Consider the following 16,177-nt stretch of genomic DNA (forward strand, 5'->3'; position numbering starts at 1 on the left):
CTATTTTCCACTCAAGGGCTTAAATGAATCTTCTATTAATAAGCTCACAAGCCTCCTCCCTCCATCCGCTTACGCTCAAAACTTTTGAGGATCTCCATTTATTGTCTCTTGATCTACTCGAGCCACCTACGCCCAGCAGAAGTATCATAAAATTACCTATCCTCTCCATCCTAACCATCATTTCACTGAAAACTAATCCGCAGCATCGAAAGTACAAAATAGCAAGGCGACCAAATTAAACACGAAACATGCAGCTAATATTAAAAATATATTTGTCGCTATATGGTCGGTAGTGCTTGTCTTTGATTCTATAACCGGATTTTTACATTTAGTACAACATGCCAGGTAGCTTTTCTGCCTCGAATTCATTTCGACGCTTCATTTAGCGACGCGTGCTATGTGCAGCGTTCTGCGCTCCTATTACGGCAATCTAATGAAATCCTGGCCTGAGAGAAAGGTTACTGATCCTGCGGCAATGCGCGCCTGTTCCAGGCAGCTGTTTTCTGTCGAGGACATCCGCAGCATTGCCGCCGCAGCTTCGTCATGGAAACAGCTTTTTGCCGCCACATGGTGCCTCATTCCTCACCGATCTCGCATTCGCCACTTGTCTGCGAGCGGAGGGCGCAACATCTACTCCGGCAGCAGTGCGCCCTCCATATCCTAAAGTCGCATTTCCACCAGCGGTCACTTGAGAGCCGTGAGTACTCCAGGCGCGTATTCCTCATCAGCATCATTCCGATGATACACGCTTGAAATTTGTTTTCTCTCCCGCTTCTTAACTGTTTTATGGAAATACTTTTGTCAGATGAATCTATTTACCTCTACTGAAAGCCCGTGCACGGGCGGTCGCTATTTACGTTTCTATTTTTCGCAGTATGCATACTTTGTTTCGTTCGTTAAGTACGTATTACTCCTATCAGGGCTAACAAATGACTTCTGCTGCCTCGCTCATCGCACCTGTTTAGATTCCATGATATATATATTGCGGGAATATACAGCCCTTAGTAACAGAAGATAAGAGGGGGAGGGGGGAAAGACAAGTAGGATAGCTGCACGCCGAGTTCTTTCACTGATAGATTTATTTAGTGTTTAGGGTCGCTTTCACACTCGTAGCAAGAAAACAGTAAATCGTAGAGGTGTTGGGTTTCTGCATTGGTATATTGGATAATCCTGGGTAATAAGTCATTCATGAAGTATCACAGAAAGCATAATACCTCGTAATATGATGAAACGATAAGGTTCGACATGATATGTTATGCACTGTTTACACAGAGTTGTTCTACTCGCCTCAACAGATGGTGCCACTAGGACGGTTATCAATGGCGGCCTTCGGAACGCAGTGCTGCGCAGTGCGGTGTGTTTGAGCGCAGTTGGTCTAACAGTGCGGATCGACTATTAAACAGCGCTGCTTTCTAGCGAGCGTCATCTGTCTTGTCGAACCAAATGTGTGAAAGTAGCGCTAGTGGCCCTATGACTTACTGGCTCAAGAATAAAGCAGAAAACAATTATTTCTATACATGGTGCATCATAACCCGCCAATATTCTCGGAGGTTTATCTCGAGTCTTCCGTGATGGGAGAAGTGAACGCCTTTGAGCTGTAGTGAAACAACTGTCATAAATCTCACGACAATTTCAGTGATGGCAGTACCTGCGGCAAATCAGTAGAGGACTCAGCAACCATGTAGGCATTGCGTATGCAGCGTGGAGACTAGCCGTGTGGATAATTATAGTGGCTACACAGCAACCATAGTTCTGCATAAAGAAAGTAACAAATTCTCATAAAGAAAGGAGTTAGGCAAAGAGAAATAATCTCCCCAGTACTATTGCCAGTTTGCTTAAAGGAAGTATTAAGAGACTTCGAATGGGAGCCGTTAGGGATAAGGGTAGATGGAGAATACCTCAGTAATCTGAAATTGCCTTGCTAAGTAATTCAGGAGATGAATTGCAAAGAATGATTGATGACCTAGACAGGAAAAGCAGAAAGGTGGGCTTGAAAATCAATATGCAGAAGACTCAGGTAATGTTCAACAGCCTCGGGAAGGAACAGCAGTTTCCAATAGGTAGCGAAGAACTGGAAGTGGTAGGCGAATATGTCTACTTAAAGCAGGTGTATAAGCACATATCCGGATTATGAAAGAGAAATAAGTAGGAGAATAAAATTGTGATGGAGCGCCTTTGACAAGCACTTCCCGATTATGAGTTTACCGGTATCGCTCAAGAGGAAAGTATACGACATTTGCATTTTATCTGCACTCACCTATGAGTCTTAAACGGGGAGGCTAACGAAATGGGTTCTACACAAGTTGAGGACAGACAACAGAAAGGGTTATGGGACGAAAAATGGTAGGTGTAACGTCAAGCGATAGGCATCTAGAGGCAATAACTCGAGTAATGACAATGTAGACGAAATCAAGAAGAAAAGGGCTTGGACAGGGCGTGTAGTGGGAAGAGAGGATAACCAATGGTCGCTTAGGGTAACGGGCAACAAACTGGATTTCAGGGGAAGGAAAGCGTAGCGAAGTGCGACAGAACGTTGGGTGGGCGGATGAGGTTTTGAAGTTCACATTGTTCAAGTGGATAAAGCTAGCACATAGCCGTGATAATAGGAGAAATGGGAGAGAGGCCCTTGCCTTGCAAGTGGGCGAAGTCCGGATGATTATGATGATGGTGGTGATTAGGATTAGCAGCTCAGAAAATATGATAACGATCCTTATGTCTATGAGGGGAGTTATATATTGCGTCTTTTTAATGCTGCCGCTTTATGTTCATGGGTCAAAAATATCTTGGTGTTGGTAATAATGTCGTGTACGCATAAATAAGGATTTTATTGGACAGGGACGGTAGGTCGGTGTGTGCCTGTCAGTGAACCTGCTTATTTTAGACAAGCTCTGATTCAATAGATGTAATGATTGTTTCTTTTGCCAAGTTAATGCACGAATTAATGAGATCTGGGGGTGCTGAACTGTGGTAAACATTAAAGCTTTATTTTTGTCCGAGACACAAAGATCGAAGGCTTCTTGATCTGCGACCCGAGTGCTGGCGAATAATGCTGAGCATCTGACGTGGTCTGAGCAGCGTAATAGTCTTCTGGAGCCAGGACGTTTACGGGAGGTAACTAATATCTAGCCAGTTGTCGGGGACTACATGCGCGTCCATATTTAGTATCAAATATTTTGCACAATTTTGAACGGTGAACATTCTTAACACGTCTGTTAGCCAGGAAGGTCTCAGCAAGGTTTCCCCTTTAGGTAAAATATTAAAAAAGAACAGTTTTAGGCAATATTCGCCTTGTAATCGATTCAGATTGACGATTCAGACGGTAACCTATAATCCACAAACATCGTAAGAAAGGGAATTGAGTTTTAAAATATAACGCGCAGATGACTGAATCGTTTGTCGATATTGTTCTTGCGAATGCAGTGGTTAAATTAGGCATATTGTAGCTCCTACATACATCATGCGCATTGACATGAAGTTTCAGTGTTGTCTATCAGCTCGTTGTCCCCGTACTACAGATAAGCAGCAGGGCTAAAGCGCGCCGGCGACCATCGAAACCGGAAGGGTCGAAGCACCCTGAAAGCCGGCGATAGCAGAAGGGCCACATGGCCAAATATGGCAGCGCCCATGCTCTCGTGCTGTAAAATGTCTAAAGCATGTGATGGTATGGTGTTGTATAACATTCCATGGAATTGTGTAGTATCATGGCACAGTAAGGTACCGAGTGGTTTAGGTGTGATATGGTGCCGTGCCGTATGTAACGTACGGGATGGTATAGTGTCTACACATCAAAACGTATTGACAGGCTAACTTGTTAAGCACCTTGGGAAGAACAGCCACTAGCCAATAAGAATGACATGTGTGATACATTTGTGATTCTTCAAAAGAAATGCGACCGACCATTGCGTAGGAAACAGTGCAAACACGCTAGACACAAAGTGAGATGAACATACCACTGTGTTCTTCGCTCTTCTTGTTTAGTGTATTCATGCATCAGCGCCGCATGGGTTCCTTAGAATTGCAATTTAACTGGTTACGATTGCAATAATTGTGCTGTATGGCATACCTTGCTAGATATTGAGTATTAACTGCAAGCGGTCATGAAACTCAGCAACAAGGTGAGTGGACAAGGTCATTGCAACTGAGCATTTAGGAACATGTCCGACTACTAGATCCACTCCGAGCGCTATAACCACAGGCTCAGCTATCTCAACAACCTAGTGCTCTGTTATGTTTATGCTCATCCGCTATTTTTGACAGAATGCACTCAAAACAGACGATAGAGTCGAACACTCAACCACAATTCGGAACATTCCGCCATTGTCGGAGTTATATTTTGCATGCGCGGAATTCTTCCTGTTAAAATTAGGCTGTTGGTGTATAACTCGTTAGTTCTATCTCTCTTATATCGTTTGGGGTACCACCGATATCACGAACTTGACCATGTTGCCTCTTCTTCACAAAAGTGCTGTGAGATTTATTGCTGGTGGCCCTTATTGTTCTTAAGATACCTCTTTTTAACATACGAAATTATACCAGTCCTCGCTTTACATGATTACAGTCATTTAATGAGCTTCAAAAGTACTTCGCGGAGCAATGAAAATTATGTTAGTAATTTGGCAGAACTTTCAAAAAGCAAGGTAGACACTTGGGCATGTTGGTTAGATATTATCGGTGACGCGCATACGACGAGGACGGGACGGAACCCTGTGTCTGCTCTCGTCTTCGTTGTGTGTGCTGCGCCCATAATGATAATCGCGAAAAACACCCATACTCCACAAACCAGAAATAAAGGAATTTGGTTAGTTCCGAAGCCTAGAGCATATTACTGAGAACACTCAATATCTTATACGCTGTCAGTGCTATTCAATAAGTTCAACACATAAATGTTTGACACTTTCCAGCATTCAAATATTGTTATTAAGATTTTTTTCTGAACACGTTTTGTGATCACAATGCATTTATTTTGTATCGGTACTTTTTGTTTCTTTTTTCACAGCGTGTTATTATGTTCTTTCGTGCTATAATGTATAGCACACTATATATTGCCTCAAATGCTTATGATTAAAGAGGCCGCTTGACCACAGTGCAAGATATATAGGGGGGACACAACGGGCCGCGCCGGTTCCAGATAAAGTCCCCTAGTTCGTCTAAGCAATACGAGATGGAAGCTCGCTCAGTGGCCTGGATAATGAAGCATAAGGCATTGTGGGGATACAATAGGTAAGAGGTTTTGAGGGGTATCTGGCGAGGAATTATGGTGCCCGGACTTACTTTCGGAAATGCGGTTTTATGCCTAAAATCAGAGGTGCAGTCGACATTAGAAATAAATCGCAGATCCGTTGGACGATTAGCACTAGGGGTCCACGGCAAAACTACAAATGAGGCGGTACAGGGAGATATGGGCTGGGCATCTTTCGAAGTACGGGAAGCTCAGAGTAAAATATTATATGAGGAACGCCTGAGGAAATTGGACAGTAACAGATGGGCAGCTAAAGTATTTAAATACCTGTACTTAAAAAGCGCGGACTCACAATGGAGAAAAAGAACTAGGAAACTAACTAGTAAGTATGCTAGTCACAAGGACGGAGAACTAAAGAGCATTAAGCAACAGGTGAAAACCAGAGAAGGTGAAAATTGGATAAATTCTATGGAAAAGAAACAGAGTGTGGAATTATACCGTAAGGGGAAAATGCAGATCAGGAAGGAAGCTTTCTTTGATAACTCAAGAGGCAGTGCTCTACTTTTTGAAGCTAGATCAGGGTGCTTTAGAACACGCAGCTACAAAAAGAAATTTAACAATGGAGATGACGCATGTGCTATATGTGGAAACTCCAGTGAAACAATTGACCATATTATACTCGAATGTAATGGTATCCGTCCGGAAGTTGATGCAGACGCAATCACTCTTCCTGAAGCTTTGGGGTTTAGAGATACCAGTGGCCGGGTGAATAAACCGGCGGTGGAAACTAGCAAAAAACGACTGGAAGATTGGTGGCTTAAGAGCAGAGAAGTGACATAATGTTGGTAATGTAGGAACAAACATTTAATAAATAGAATGACGGTTTAGTTAACCATTCTAAATCAATAATTAAGATATATGGAGAAAAATGAGCATGATAGCTACTGCTACCACCCCGTTTCAAAGGGGACGCTCCTATATTCCATCCATCTATCCCGTCCATGTGACCTAGTGAGAGGCAATGCTTTGCTATGGAGAATACACGCTTTTTGAAGGCCATTTTGTCGTAAACTGTAGCCGATGATGAGAGAAAAATATTTTTGCCGCACTGTTTTGAGCTGGGTCCATTATTAGGCTCCGTTTTGTGAATCTGCAGCTTCTTGCATGCTTAAATTAAAGCGCAGAAAGTGAAGAAATTTTCGCGCAGAATTTGAACCTGCTACGCGAATAAGCGGCGGCACTTTTACAACAAAGCAATAAAAAGGTATTTTCGTTTGTTCTTTGCTTTTGCTTCTTTGGTTCGCGCATCAGTGTGCCCGCTCATCTATTCACCCTCTCTAAAACCACTCGCTCGACCCTTAGGTTGCTCCTTACTTTATTCCTTCCTTAAATTAGAAGTCTTTAACTGCGTTCTTTTAGCTCCCAGTGAACACCCCCTCCCCACTCACTTTCTCTATACCATTAGTTCTCTTTCATTGCTACTTTTTCCTTTCTTTTATCCTAAGGGTACAGGGTACGGTTAAAAGGGGAAGAAAATTTCACAACAATGAAGAAAGAACACCAAACATAACATATACAATATAGGTATAATTAAGGTTACTTTTTCTTGAATCTACATTAGAGATTGACGACCAATAATGTGATGTGGTGCGCCAAAGCAGCATATGAGTCAGTTGATGAACACGAACAGGTTACCCAGCGTGTTAAGGAACTTTTTGAGCTGGATTGGATAATTGATGCTCATTAAAAATGCGGGCAAGAAATTCCATTAATTACTAGGTTGTTAGAAAATATGGTTGTACACATGTCACCGTATTGTAATGGCGCACTGAGATTTTTCGTGGTTACGACGATAAGAAATGGAAGGTGGTGCGCGCGTACGGACCATGCACAGGGACTGTTTCATTGAAAACTATTTTAGAGCGTAAGTATTTAATTACCTAACTAGTCCCTCGCTTGATCGCCGTCGGCGTAGGCCAAGATGCTGTGCGTCGACGGCTTATGTTAACGGAAGCACCGGCAGCCCGCCCGGTGAACTTGGCCAAAATGCTTCGTAATTGCCTGCATGTCTACAACCCGTACAAGATATGCAAAAGGGGCTGGGTGGGGGCAAATGCTTCCGCGTTTTGGAGATCGTGCAGTGGTTCGTGCGGGTTAGGTTCGTGCAAATATTGTTTTCGTACACATGCATCGTCCGTACTTTTGCTCGCTTGCATATCCCATTCGTCCATTCAGTCGTTTGTACGTTAGCGATTTGTTTGATATATAAGCAGTACGAGGTGGTGTTGGATTTCCTTCGTTAAGTTGTTAAGAATGCCCTATAAAATTTACATTTTTCATCCATTCACACGAGGGATTCACTTTTCATGCCCTATTTACGCTATCCAAAGTGTGCTTCCAGAGCGCCTTGGAATGAATAACCATGACTTATGGCTGACTGATATGCTGCTCACTCCACAATATTTCAACATAAAGTGCAACTTCACCCTTTTCTTCACTTCGTTGTTAGGATTTAAATTACGTCAATAGTATTGACAAGCCAATAAAATATTCCGGGCTTCGCTTCTGCAGTGATGCAATGTGCATGGCTTAAGAATAAAGTGCTACTGGTATGCTCCTGGCGACGACGGAGAAGCAGTTTCGGCCACACGAACGGCTCGCGCAGGAGAAACGCGCATTGCAATGTCAGCTGGTTGCTATCGCAACGACGCCGTTGACGTATGTGTTTTTTTCTTCTGGCGAAGATTCACCGCTACATCGGCGCTGACGCTGTGATCAGCGGCTTTGTTCGGAGGAGCGCGGCTGGTACTTTATCTGGAAACTTGCGTTCAGTACTTCGCCCATGCTGTGTCCCCACCTAAATACTCTTACACCGTGCGCTTGACTGATGCAATGCCAATGTGAAAAAGGGGGCAGGACCTCTTTCAAGCTTGCGAGCTTTTAGTCCTGTCTCCTTCTCTACTTTAGAGAAAATAAAAGGCCGATTGCTTGATTGATAATTGGTGTACAGGAAGTTCGGTCCAAGAATGGAGAGTTTACAAAAATCGAGGCTTTGAATAGATTCGCTCTGCACAAAAAATCGCTCACCTTCTTTGAATCAAAATAACGGGTTTTTCGCTGTGTAATTGGATGAAAATACCATTTCTATTTATGCCAAATTGATCGTGGTAGATCCAATATAAAATATTTATTTTTTCTTCTCATCGTCTTGCCTGCCGGATTTATAAATTAGCTTTTTTGCAAAAGGACTGTTGGGGACGATTTTTAGCTATAACAATTGTTTATGGAGCTGACGCATTAACGCTCGACATTCTCATAATTGGTGACATCGATCTTTGTGTGCGGATCCCAAACAACTGTCGTATTGTCACGCTAATGACGACGATGAGGGATGGTGATGGTGAGGCAGAAGAAGAAGACGAAGCGTTGGTGCCTGGGGCTAGTAGGCTTCACCTTATCCCACTGCCATATCACTGTAAATAAACACCCCTTTGCTATTTCATCGTAACAACTTGGTGGAAGGTGCTCCGTTCGATCCCCAAGTACGGCGCAGCAAGAACCACTGGAGTTTCGACGTAGTCGCCGCCTTGCTGGACTGCCACCGCTTCCAAACATCATGGACCACAGCGATTCTAACCGCGCCGGCCGCGACGCTGCAAGCCAGGCTGGTGACAGGCCTGCCCCCTCCAGCTCTATTCCCTGCCAGCCTTACCGGGAACCACGACCTTTTGCAGGAGAGGAAGGTGAGGACGTTGAGAAGTGGCTACTTCATTATGAACGAGTTAGTCGGTACAACCGGTGGGACCCTATCACCATGCTCACAAATGTCGTCTTCTTTCTAACTCACACGGCGATGACATGGTTCGAGAATAACGAGGACAATTTGACAACTTGGGAACGGTTTGCCACCGAGATCAAACAGCGTTTTGGTGACTCTGTACCGAGCAAAAAACGGGCTGAGCAGACCCTTGCCCAAAGAGCTCAGTTGCCGGATGAAACTTGTACCACTTATACAGAAGAGATCCTCCGATTGTGCAGATGTGTCAATTCCAACATGCCCGAAGAAGATAGAGTCGGCCACATTTTGAAGGGTATCGCGGCTGACGTATACAACTTTTTAATCGCCAAAGACAGCCTTGAAACCGTCTCCGATGTCATTAAACACATCCGCGCTTTTCAAGCTCTGAGAACGCGTCGTATTGTGCCAAAATTTGGGCGGCTGGCCAACGTGCCTACCGTGGCCAGCCTTGATGACCACGCCCAACTAGATCTTCCGTCGACGATCCGGCAAATCGTGCGGGAAGAACTCCTGCGGCTCAACCCACTTCCCCTGCACGAATCTGCTGAGGTCTCTGTCCAGAGGGTATCTAGACGGCCGGCTTCACCACCACAAGCGATTACCGTTCAGCCTTTCCCACAAGCTCCTGAAGTTGCAGCTTCCATTGACTATCCTCCTATGCATTTCGCCAACCGGAATGCGTCGGTGCCTGACGCCCCAAGGTATGACGTCGCCTCAAGTGCCCATAGATCTTCCATTCGATCTACCAGGATTCCTGAGCAGTATGAGCATTCAGACAGACCTACGACGCACCCAGCTGTTCCCTGCTCTTATTCGCAACAGCATTTTCTACCTTCTCCGCCGATATGCTACCGCTGCGGCGTCGAAGGTCACATCGCCAGATACTGCCGCAGTAGGTTCCCACCTCGCTATAACCGTCCGGCGCTTCCAACAGTACCCAACAATCGGCAATACAATCCCGTTTTTCAACAATCAAATACTCAGCGTGGGTATTACCGCAACATCCATAACCAGAATATCCGCGACCACACCCCTGCATCTGATAGAAGTGTTACTCCACCACCCGCCTTCCGTGCGCGTCGTTCTCCATCACCACGACGGCGCCCCATGTCGCCTCAGCATCATCAGCAGGAAAACTAACCAGCGCGACCAATGGGGGTGAGGCCGCTGGAAATGTGCTGTGTGCCAACATCCCTCCAACTATAATGCTCAAAAACAAAATTCGTGTGTTTATTGATGGTGTGTATACATTAGCTTTGGTGGATACGGGTGCGACTGTGTCTGTGATGAGTAATCAGTTTAGGCGCTTGTTGGGACGCAAAGTGATGTTTGAATATGACCGTGCTTCAACGTTTTGTGGTGTGAGTGGAGAGGCGTTGCGGCCACTGGGTGTGTGTAGTGCGCAAGTGTCTGTGGGTGGTGCAATTTTTCAAGCCGAATTCGTAGTCTTACCCCACTCTACGCATGACATCATTTTAGGAATGGACTTCTTGAAGTTTTGTGGCGCTACCGTGGACTGCCGAAGTCAAGAGGTTCATTTTGATGGCTCGCATCTGCCGACACTTTTTGAAAGTGGCCGTGATGAAGAAACAGTTTTTAGTATTACCGAAGACACAGTAGTTCCACCCTTGTCTGCCATGTTCGTCCCCGTGTCCGTTCCACTTCTTGAGAAGGTTTCATTCCAGGCCATGGTGCACCCAGTTCACTCAGCATGCCTGAAGAAAAATGTAATTATCCCTCACTGTATGATATCCGTGCATCATGGTAGTGCCTCGTTATGGACCATCAACCCATCGTCCGAGCCCGCAGTTTTACCAACGGGATTGAAGCTTGCCTCTTGTGGACCCGATGCGCCCCACGTCGTTGCTTTGGTCACAGATGCTACGAGTGCCATCGTACCTTTGCCTGCTGATGAAACTTCAATCTCCCGCATGATCAGCGCCGATTTCAGCTCACCTCAACGCCGTACTCTTGTAGATATTCTTCTACCTTTTTCGCCTATGTTTGACTTTTCTGAAACAGATGGACCAACCTCTCGCCCTGCACATCGGACCCATCATAGCATCGACACTGGTTCGGCTCGTCCCATTCGTCAAAAGCCATATCGCGTGTCCCCATCTGAGCGCAAAGTCATTCATGAGCAAGTGGAGGACATGCTACAGAAAAAGGTGATACAGGAGTCATCTAGCCCCTGGGCTGCCCCTGTTATTCTTGTACGCAAGAAAGACGGTTCGTGGCGATTCTGCGTCGATTATCGGCGTTTAAATTCTGTTACGAAAAAGGACGTCTATCCTCTTCCTCGCATAGACGATGCCCTCGACTGCCTCTCTGGTGCGTCCTATTTTTCTTGTCTTGATCTCAGATCTGGCTACTGGCAAATTCCAATGGACCCTGCAGATAAGAAAAAAACAGCCTTCGTAACGCCAGATGGCCTTTATGAGTTTAATGTTATGCCATTCGGGCTGTGTAATGCGCCAGCTACATTCGAACGCTTTATGGACACAGTTTTGCGCGGCTTAAAATGGGACATTTGTCTTTGCTATCTGGACGATGTCGTGATATTTGGGAAATCCTTCCAAGAACACAATGACCGTCTAGTACGTGTCTTGAATTGCCTGCACAACGCCGCCCTAATTCTGAACTCCAAAAAGTGCCGCTTTGGAGAGCGCCAAGCGCTGGTGCTAGGACACCTTGTCAATGGTGATGGTGTAATGCCGGATCCCCAGAAAACTGCCGCTGTTGAGTCTTTTAAACCCCCGCAGACAGTGAAGGAGTTGCGCAGTTTTCTAGGGTTGTGCTCGTATTTTAGACGCTTTATACATCGCTTTGCTGACGTTGCTTACCCATTGACGTGCCTTCTCCACAAAAACTCTACTTTTGACTGGACACCAGACTGCGACATGTCATTCCGTCAACTGAAGTTTCTTTTAATATCGAAACCCATCCTACGTCACTTCGATCCTACTGCAATGACAGAAGTACACACGGACGCTAGTGGAATCGGTCTTGGTGCAGTCCTTGTCCAACGGCACAATGAACGAGAGCATGTTATCGCGTACGCAAGTCGTACCCTGAGCAAGCCGGAGCGAAACTACACAGTCACCGAACAGGAATGCCTAGCTGTAGTTTTCGCTGTGCAGCGTTTCCGTTCATATTTGTACGGACGTTCGTTTACTATCGTAACTGACCATCATTCACTCTGTTGGTTGCGGAACCTTCGAGACCCATGTGGTCGCCTCGCACGCTGGGCCCTCCGGTTACAGGAATATGACTTTGCCGTGGTTTACAAAAGCGGGAGGCGTCATGCAGACGCAGATTGTCTTTCTAGGATGGCAATGGCCACGACTGGACCTGAAAGCGACGATTTCGACAATTATATATCGACCCTCGAGCCAGCGTTCCCCGACACGAATGTTTTCAAAACGGAACAGCAAAATGATACCAGTCTGCAGCCTCTCTTTGCCCAAGCCAACGTACCTACAAGCCGTTTTTGTGTGCATGATGGCCTCCTATGGAAAAAGAGTTATTCGCCTGTCGGCCAGCGATACCTACTCGTAGTTCCCAAGACGTTGTGCACGGACGTATTGCGTGTTATGCATGATAATCCAACTTCTGGGCATTTGGGATCGGTTAGAACACTCCACCGTGCTCAAGAAAGATTTTACTGGCCCAGAATGCGCTCGACGGTTGAACAATACGTTGCCAGTTGCAAGCAATGTCAACGCCACAAACGCCCAACTGCAACTCCGTCTGGCTTGCTGCACCCTGTGAAGACCCCGACAGCACCGTTTGATCAAGTAGGCATTGACCTCGTAGGTCCGTTTCCGAAGTCCGTGGATGGAAATCGCTGGATTGTAATCTGCGTGGACTATCTCACACGTTACTGTGAAACCGCCGCTCTTCCATCTGCTACGGCGCATCAGGTGTCGCTTTTCTTGCTGCACTCAGTCATCTTACGACACGGGCCGCCACGAATTGTCATCACTGACCGGGGCCGACAATTCACTGCTGATGTTGTTGAAGAGCTCATGCGTTTATGCGCCGTAACTTTCCGACACTCGACGCCATACCATCCCCAGACAAATGGCTTGACTGAGCGCGTCAACAGAACGCTTATCAACATGCTAGCCATGTATGTGGACGCAGGGCATAAGAACTGGGACACCATACTGCCCTTCATCACGTATGCGTTTAATACCGCCACGCATGAGACGACTGGATACAGTCCATTTTTTCTGCTTTACGCCAGACCGCCACGCTACTCTCTGGATACTATCCTGCCCTTCACAAGCCGTGAAGACCCCTGCCTGGCTGAGACCCTCTGTCTCGCCGAAGAAGCTCGGAGAATCGCCCGATTACGGTCTGGTGCTTCACAAGAACGTTCCAAAGTGCGATACGATTCCAGTCACCGGCGGGTCACGTACTCTGTAGGTGATTTAGTCTGGCTATGGCGTCCAATTCGGCGCCGTGGCCTACATCAAAAACTCTTGGCCCATTATGACGGCCCATATGTGGTTATCAAACGCCTTAGTGATTTAACTTATGGGATAGCCCGCCTGACAGCATCGGGTCGCCGGTCTGCCAAAACCGAACTGTGTCATGTTGCCCGCTTGAAGCCGTGTCAGCCTCGCACGACTCACGAACACGCCCAGAGGGCTTCGTCTGAGTAGGGGGGAAATGTCACGCTAATGACGACGATGAGGGATGGTGATGGTGAGGCAGAAGAAGAAGACGAAGCGTTGGTGCCTGGGGCTAGTAGGCTTCACCTTATCCCACTGCCATATCTCTGTAAATAAACACCCCTTTGCTATTTCATCGTAACAGTATATTATAGAACTCGTCTTATGAAATATAAGTAGGCAAGTAGTCTGATTTCTGTCGGGGATTTACAAAGGGTTCTTCTCAAATATATAAGTTGTCTCATAGCTTTATTTACACTGTACGGTAATTGGTCATTCTATTTTAAATTAGATGTGATTATGACTTCAAGTTATTGTATTTAGTTACGTTAACTGAAGCGTTGTGTTCGATGGTATAGCATAACTTTGGCGGATTGACTTTTTGCGTCACAGTCATAGCTGCTGTTTTGTAGTGAAAGCTACACTGCGGTAGGTTTTCGAGCCGTCGGCGCGTTACCGTGGCTCCATGGAAGACGAAAGCTAAGAAGTAGTCGTGTGAAGTGGTAGCTGGCAGATGACATTACCGAGCACGAGCAGAAAGCCCTGGATTACTGACATTACGTTTGGCAGCAGTTGCCAACTCAGGTTTCTCCTTTCATCTGGGTGGCTGATATCACAATCAGCCCGCCAAAACCCTTGCTTTCACGTCAAAACTAGGCCACGCCTTCACGTTCATACGGGTCGGCTAAAACGGGGCTTGATATGTTGGCTGGTAGCTTACGCTATCGCGTCATCGCGAAGGTGAAAGCAGAGAGGAAGAGATAAAAGATTTCGCCTCATCGCACTTTAGTGCTCAAAGGTGCCCCATATGGCATAAATAAATCTGAAACCATAGAGTCAACTACTATGGGCAAAAGTCAGGCCTGTACTTTAAAGCTGAAGCTAAGGGTAACCATGCCGATTGCTTTTGTGTAACTTCAGGTTTAATCACAAGCTAAACCACAGCTAACTTTGTTTATAATTTATTCACATTTACCAAGTTTTACATCAGACCTGAATTTTGCGCAAGGACTTATTTACAGCTCCTGATCGTCCTGGCAGGAAATCTCATGCTAAAGTATACAATCATCGGCGAATTGCCGTATTTCATTTGATATATGGTAGGCAATGTGAAAGTGCAAAACACCTTGGCGCATCTTTTCTAGTTTTTCAAATGCATCCATCTAAACGCCTAATCGACTGCCAATAAAGTGTTCAGTTTAAGTCTGGCACCTCGTTTCCCTATCAAAGCTGATTCAAAGGTACCTCGTTTCCCAATCAAACATTCTACCTGAACCGTTGTACACGTCGTGTTGGTGGTGTTTGCGTGTTAATAAAAACTGAATGTGAACCTGAAATATTACCGCAGTATACTCGGACAACAGCACATTATGAAGTTCTATAAGTACTTCTCGAAGACTGTCTCTTTGTTGTTCTATCGTCTACCTCAAGTTTGCAATTATGTGTTCTTCGGTTTTCTTGAATCCTTGTTTTATTTTGTTTCGCACAAAACACCTTTATTTCTGGTGGAGATATGAACATAAATATGGCAGCTGATGATAGTACCAAGAGAAGTTCTGACTCATTATTAAATATAAATCGGCTTTCAAATATGGTTGTGCTATCTACGCGCATAACATCTAGATCAGCATCAATTATAGATGTGTTCATATCGAAAGTTACTTGCAAATCAACTAAATGCAGAGTAATGATCTCTAAAATCAGTGGTCATCTGCCACTCTTTTTGTTTTAAGGCAAGGCTCAAAAATAAAAAAAATCACAATACTTTTCGATTTCAGGCAGTATGCCCAAGAAGCTAGCTTGGATGCTATTCTTTCTGAAAGCGACGGAATCAGGCCTAAGAAGACTTTGTTGCTATTCTAAAGGCTATATACATTGCTTGTTTTCCCGTAAGGACATTTAAGCTGAATTACGAAATTTGTAAACCACGGCCCACAAACCTTCCATGTAAGATAAAAAAGAACAAAACTTTAGAACAAGTTTACTGAGATAATAAAGATGGAAAACTTACTACCCCTCCCAAAGTCATCAAACCCGGCTGACCAAGAAACTTAGAACAGTTAGGAATTATATTACAGAAATGATTCCGCCTCAACGGAAGATCGCAACGACCTCATTTGGAAAAAGGTAAGAAACCTGAGAAGCCGTGATGAAAATACCAGACTTACTTGGATAGAATCAGGCGGGGGAAGACTTCAGACCGGATTTTGGCTGAAGAGTTTAATAAGCACTTTTCGGCTCTTAGCTGCAGCCCGTATGTAGTTAATGACTTGGAATATGTCCCTCTAGTGCAAAAAAAAAAAAAAAAAAACAGTGTATATTACGCACGAAGCTAAGCTAAAGACAATTTTTGTAGAGCTCAACAATAGCTCTTCGTTGGACATCATCATCATCATCTTTATTTTTCACTGTGAGGTACATGTACATGGTTTATTAGTATTACAGAAGGAGGTCCCGAAGTATAAACTGTCCGGGGGACCTCCTATGACAGAATGGATAAGATTAGCAGGTAACATACTA

At 45.2% G+C, this 16,177-nt stretch overlaps 1 protein-coding gene across 2 annotated transcripts in view; it reads left to right on the forward strand.

Moving 5' to 3' along the window:
- Window positions 1–556: 556 nt before the first annotated feature.
- LOC146175227 (uncharacterized) overlaps window positions 557–16,177 on the forward strand; it is a 275,430-nt gene continuing 259,809 nt past the window's right edge. For both annotated transcript variants that reach the window (XM_084584667.1, XM_084584668.1), the window contains exon 1: window positions 557–697. The gene's annotated coding sequence lies outside the window, so the exon portion shown is untranslated. The remainder of the gene's footprint in view (window positions 698–16,177) is intronic.

Source organism: Amblyomma maculatum, chromosome 11 (genome assembly GCF_055883805.1).
Source record: "Amblyomma maculatum isolate TAMU_Amacu chromosome 11, ASM5588380v1, whole genome shotgun sequence".
Taxonomy (NCBI): Eukaryota; Metazoa; Arthropoda; class Arachnida; order Ixodida; family Ixodidae; genus Amblyomma; species Amblyomma maculatum.